We start from the raw sequence: 6481 nt of genomic DNA, 5'->3' as shown, positions 1-6481 counted from the left end.
AGACATTATATATACTTCTTATTGTTCAATTTCTGTTGGAGGAAAGTTTCTTGCTGTATTGCTTTTAAATTAGAGTGATATTTAAAAACTGCCCTCAGGTTCCGTTATTTTCACCCATTTATTGTTGCTTGTCCAGAATCAAAGAAGCTGAGAGGTGCGTGCTCTCTTTGTCTTGCTTCTAACTTATGCTTGCTCTCTGTCTATCAGACACAAGCACACATAGACATACGACTGCATTACTGTATTACTTTTTTTTCAGCCTTACTAAATATGAATGTTTAAGCCAGGCTTATCAAGAGGAAAGAAAAACAGCAAGTCCTTGCAACTTTCTAGTTGCTTCGTCTCTTATTTTTCTCTTAATAAAAACTTTGCACAGTGGTAATATCATAGCCAATGAAGGTTTATTGAGGTGTGTTTATTGCTGTTTGAAAACTTTACCCAAAGCTGCATTTAATGAGCATAAAAACATGGTGGTTGTTTTTTTTTTTTCTTGAAGTCCATGCTTCATAGCAGGTTAATATTTTACTATGATCAGCAGACTTGTTCTTCTTACTGTGTGATGTCTATACAATAACACCATATTGAGGAACTTTCATTCTCCAAAAGGGTGACCGTGTACATTTAGCCTATTATCTTAATCATTTTTAAGCTCTTGTGACTAGTGTTTTACTACATATGTATTATTGCTGTTTATTGCCCAAGTAGACAATTATCATTTGCACTATAATGGGTTGCGGCTCCTGTCTCCATTTAGCTACATCATTTAGATCTGCTACCAGTGAAAATACTAATGTGCAGGATTTCATATTTGGTTTGATTAAGAACAGCAGTTTTCTGAAGTCCCTGACCATTCCAAGGTGGTGACAGTGCTACCATACCAGGAAGAAAGTTGTGGGAATTTGAATTCTGCTGACCTTCCCTGGTAGTTATATGCCTATGTGTGACAGCATAATAACTTATGTAAAAGGCACTTACCACGGATAACAGGCACTGGAAGACACTGTGGTTCGCAGATAGAGTGGTGAGAAAGGGGCTTGGGGTGCTAGGTCAAAGACTCTGGTTTGAAGGTGGCCTGTGTGCAGGCTAAACTGAGGGTGGATGTTGAAGGCTCACACCTTGGACACCTGTGCATCCATCCATTTATGTTCTTGGAGTCAGGTCGCCTTTTGTGAACTGATCATTGAGTTCATCCTTAGGGCACTTTCTTTTTTTTATTTTAATCTTTCTGGGTAGCCGTGGTGTGATGTAAGATAAGACACCCCACATACTACCCTCTAACACTCACTCACAATTAAGCCACTCATTAGAGTACCTCTACCATATCCTCCTACTTTTAACTTGCATATCTTAGTGCCCTCTCTTTTCTCTTCTTGTATCCTCTTATCTTCCTCTCTTCCACATCTTACTCCATCTTTTATCCATTCACTCACATTCTTATTTTATTATTTCCTCAAAGATGCCTCTCCCTAATCTAGCCATTTTAACACTTACAACTATACTCTTAACTACCCTCTTCTCAGCTTACCTTCTTACCTCCTTTGAAAAACCGCACTTTTATCAGCTTAACCATTCCCACAAACAAACTACAATATATACACACATATCCCTACATAGACATTCTGACATAACTTCCACTCCCAGATACCTACTACCTAAATACCACAGACTATCCCATATTAAACATAACCTACCCTCAGACAAAAAATTTAAACTTCTAACTTACCTTAGAAATAATCCTGCAACTAACACAAATAACCCCTCGTTAATAGATGGTGACATCCACCCCAACCCTGGCCCTACCAGCCCTACTATCCAAACAACTCACCCTAAACTCAATAATTCTCTCCTTATAGGGCATCTGAATATCCAAAGCATCAATAATAAAATAGCTCACCTTCATGCCCTCCTAGATATTCACTCCTTTGATATCCTCTGCCTCACTGAGACTTGGTTAAAACCTGAAACAAAAGACAATGAGATTATTCCCCAAGGATATAATATAGTAAGACTAGACCGAACAAAACGTAAAGGTGGTGGAGTAGCATTTCTATTTAAAAATGGACTTCACATCTCTACCCTACCATCTTATGCAACCCAGGATAGCAACGCAGAAGTCCTCATAACTAAGCTCCAAATTAATGCTAACAAATCTTTATACATTATCTGTATTTACATACCACCTGGCAATAATATAACTACATTAGAGGCTTTTCTTAGCTGGGTGTCTTCTACTTACCCCCAAGAAACAATAATACTAGGCGACTTTAACACTGACTGGAAAAGTGTTAATGCTGACAATCCTACCTCTCATATCACCCTCCATGGCTTTACCCAAACCATAACCTCTACAACAAGAATTAACAAACCTAATAAAAAAGAGAGTACCTTAGACTGGATACTCATAAACAAAGTAAAACAAACTTACAAAGTAGGAACCCTGCCAGATGATGTAAGTGATCGTTCTTTGACCTACATCACAAAAGAAAAGAAAGACTTTCCAAACCCCCCCACCTTTAGGATAGCACGCTCTACCAAACACTTTAACGCAGAATTATTTCAAATTGAGCTCAGAGCATGCAACTGGAATCCTTTAAAATCCCTCCCACTTGAAGAGGCAGTACAGTATTTTAACACTGCTTTCTTATCTATCCTGGATAAGCATGCTCCTAAATGTTCCATCAGAATGAAGTCCAACCCAGCCCCATGGCTCTTGAATGAAACTAGAAATCAAATTCTGCTTAGGAATAAAGTCTGGGCCAAATGGAGATCTAATAGAAATAGCTCTGATCATCTCCATTTTAGGCAGCTTAGAAATAGTACAAAAAAGGCAATACTTACAGACAAAAAAACTACTACTGTAAACTTCAACAAACTCATCAAAATAATCCTCAAAAGTTCTGGTCTTGCATAAATAAGCTCCTTTCCCCAGGTAACTCCCGAACACCCACCCCACTTGATGCAGATCCAAACACTCCACATCAAACTGCCAGTACCTTTAACTCTTTCTTCACTGAGACTATACAATCTCTAGCTAGGCAACTTATCTCTGAAAACTCCAACCTTCCCATCAACTTACCACACTCTTACTCTAACTTCAAACTACAACTCACCTCTACTTCTCTCATCTATAAATTTATTCATAAACTCAAGCCATGTACTCCATCCGCCGACAAACATCCGTCCCAATATCTCCAAAAAGCAGCTAAAGTAATTGCCTACCCTATATCTATACTTATAAATAGGACAATCCAAGAAGGAACCATCCCAGATATTTGGAAAATCTCCCATATTATCCCCTTACATAAAGGTGGGAACTCTAATGAGTACTCTAACTATCGGCCAATTGCTCTCTTATCACCCTTAGCGAAAATTCTGGAGAAATGCATTCACCAACAACTTTTACATCATCTCTCTACACATAACTTAATAGCAAGCTGCCAGCATGGCTTTAGGCCATCACATAGTACCACTACTGCCCTCCTATCCTTCACAGATACCATCAATAGAAACCGCAACAAAAACATCCTCTCATCTGCACTCTTCATCGGCCTCTCTAAAGCTTTCGACATGGTTAACCATACCCTCCTAATCAGTATTCTTGAATCTCTCTCCTTTGATTCTCTGGCTATTAAATGGTTTAGATCATACCTCAGCAATAGGCAACAGGCAGTTCTCTGGGAAAATCAAATTTCTTCCTTTTTACCTGTCACCATTGGGGTCCCTCAAGGCTCCATTCTTGGTCCACTTCTTTTCTCTTTATTCATTAATGATCTACATGTAGCAATTCCTCAAGCCACCTGTATTCAATATGCAGACGACTCCACACTAATATGCTCAGCAACCTCTCCATCTGAACTATATTCTCTTACTCAAAATGTTTTCAACACTGTAGAAACATGGTTTACCAAACGTTGCCTCCTTCTAAATGCCAAGAAAACAAAACTCCTTCTCTTTACACCCACTACTAGGTCCACCCCCTTAGACTTCTCAGTCTCATCAAATAATGGCACTGTCATTTACCCTGACTTTACCACCAAACTATTAGGAATAACCATTGACAATAACCTCACATTTGATCATCATATAAACAACACCATTAAAATAATCAACAGAAAAATAGGATCATTATATAGAATAAAACCATTTTTAACCACAAAAGCCCAAGCCAAGATCGCTCACTCCCATCTTATCTCAACCCTTCTGTATGCCTCACCTATATTTACCAACCTCAAAAAAACTAACCTCAACAAATTAGCAACTTCCTACAATAATATTGTCAGATTCACTACTGGCAATCCCTTCAGAACTCACCACTGTTCTAATCTTAGGCAACTAGACTGGCTGGAATTCCAAAACCATCTGATAATCCCCCAACTCACAATGGCCCACAAAATATTTTACCAACCCAATAATACCCCTATACTCTCAAAACTCTTAGTCCCATATAATAATCTGAACTCCTTACGTTCTTCTAACAAACTCCTTGCTAGCATAGCAAAGTCTAATAATACAGCTGGTGACTCTCTGTTTACAAATACAGCAGGAAAAACTGGAACCTGTTACCCAATGAACTAACACTAATTACATCCTTGCCACTCTTTAAACAAAAACTCAAAAAACACCTCCAAATGCACTGGCTATGCCCTTGTAGTAGTCCTGACTAACAACCATCTCCACCCCTGTTTCTTCCTCTTCTAACCAAAGTTTCAAACATTTAATTACTCAATCTTGTATTATGACTGACACTATTTAAACTCTAATCAACTTATTGCTTACATCGTTGAACCTGTTGTGATCCATTGTACATAACTCTTACAGTATTATAACTGTTTTAGCTTTCTTAAGCAATATTATGTTCACTGTTACTTTTCTTAATGTGTTCTGATCTCTGAAATGTATAAACTTCCTGTTCCATCTGGTTATTATAACCGTTTTAGCTTTCTTAAGCAATATTATGTTCACTGTTACTTTTCTTAATTGTGTTCTGATCTTTGAAATGTAAAAACTTTCTGTTTTATTTTGGTTTATTAATCCTATATTTATCATGTAACAATATTTTTTATACTTTTTATATTTTTGTATATGTGTGTGGAGCTTTTCTCCCCGGGCCTCTACTGAAAATGGATATATATCCAGCTAGACTAGCCCGGTCAACAAATGTAAAATAAAAATAAATAAAAATATCCCTTGTGTCAGCTAGAATCTTCTCTTCATATCTGGTGGTTTTGAGTGCTGGCATAATTTCACACTGGTGGGATTTAAACCCCACTCTTCCACAGGTCATTACACTTTGATGGCAGTGGCCTTTTTCATGATAGATAGCTCGACTGACATCTTTTCCAAAGTATTCTATTGTCCTGGAACAAGTTCCCACTTTTTGTAAAACAAAGCACATCCCTCACTTTCTTCAAAGCTTACATGAATGCATGGAAAACCAGAAATTTATCACAGGCTCACTTATCCTTTATGGACATGAGGAAGTAATTAGTTGGGTGTACTAGCGGAACTGCAATGGCTAAGTTTAAAAAGGCTTAACTGGTTCATTTGTCTTGTAATAACTCTATGACCTTGGTAATGCATGCAGTGGGCCAGTGGTGGGTTACCGATTCAGGCATACTGACAGCAACAGGTAGGCTGTTCACAAATGGGAAAAAAGTCAGTCAAGTATGAGGGAGCCATATAATTTGAGCAAGCATTTAAGAACAGGAAAGTGAAGGGTCCAGACTTAAGGTCCAGACATGTACATCAGGATGCCCTACTGAAAGTTCAAGCCTTGGCAAACCAAGTCCCAAAACTGTGAAACAAATGAAAATATGCAATTCACTAGAAATAACAGTGAACTTTGAAAGTCACAGTTAAACATTATTAGTATTTCGAGTTCCATCACTCTACAACCCTGATGCTGTCAGATGGCTGTATCTGGGGAAAAGGGGGAATTCTCTGAGCTTCAGCGATTTTGGACTTAATATCTTTTCCTTAATTGGATTTATATTTCCACAGTTCTGAGGATCACACTGACAGTCCTCAAACTTACAGAGGAAGCCATTCAAACAAAGTAGTGCATACATTCAGCCATTTCCTATTGAACACGGCTTAAAATGGCAACAATTTTTGAAGTTATTCACACTGATACTTAAATTATGCCTGTTTGTAATGTATATAATTCAGCATCATTATCTAATGTTTTCATTTGAAAACCAATAAAAAACGTTTTTGAAATAAAGAAAGCTGATATCATTTTTGCATTTTATCACACTGCAACACTTTCATAGAATTTGTCATATTAAGTATCTTTGGTAGCATTTTTTGTGTGAGTTTACTGTCCTTACTTTGAATAAACAGTCTGTGCAGATTAGTTTCTCTATTTCTTTTACCTATAGTAGCCAACATTATCCTGTTTTTTGAAAGCACTGTGAACAGAAAAGATGTCGAAATACCACTTGTTATGCATGACACCTGGTATGACTTCAAAATAAATATT

At 37.5% G+C, this 6481-nt stretch overlaps 1 pseudogene; it reads left to right on the top strand.

Annotated features, from left to right (window-relative positions):
- Nucleotides 1-364: 364 nt before the first annotated feature.
- Nucleotides 365-505, top strand: LOC122802154 (annotated as a pseudogene).
- Nucleotides 506-6481: the final 5976 nt, after the last annotated feature.

The sequence above is a fragment of the Protopterus annectens genome, chromosome 1.part0 (genome assembly GCF_019279795.1).
Source record: "Protopterus annectens isolate FY-2018-M chromosome 1.part0, PAN1.0, whole genome shotgun sequence".
Taxonomy (NCBI): Eukaryota; Metazoa; Chordata; order Ceratodontiformes; family Protopteridae; genus Protopterus; species Protopterus annectens.
Note: the sequence above shows the minus strand (reverse complement) of the source record. Positions and strands in the feature narration are given on the sequence as shown.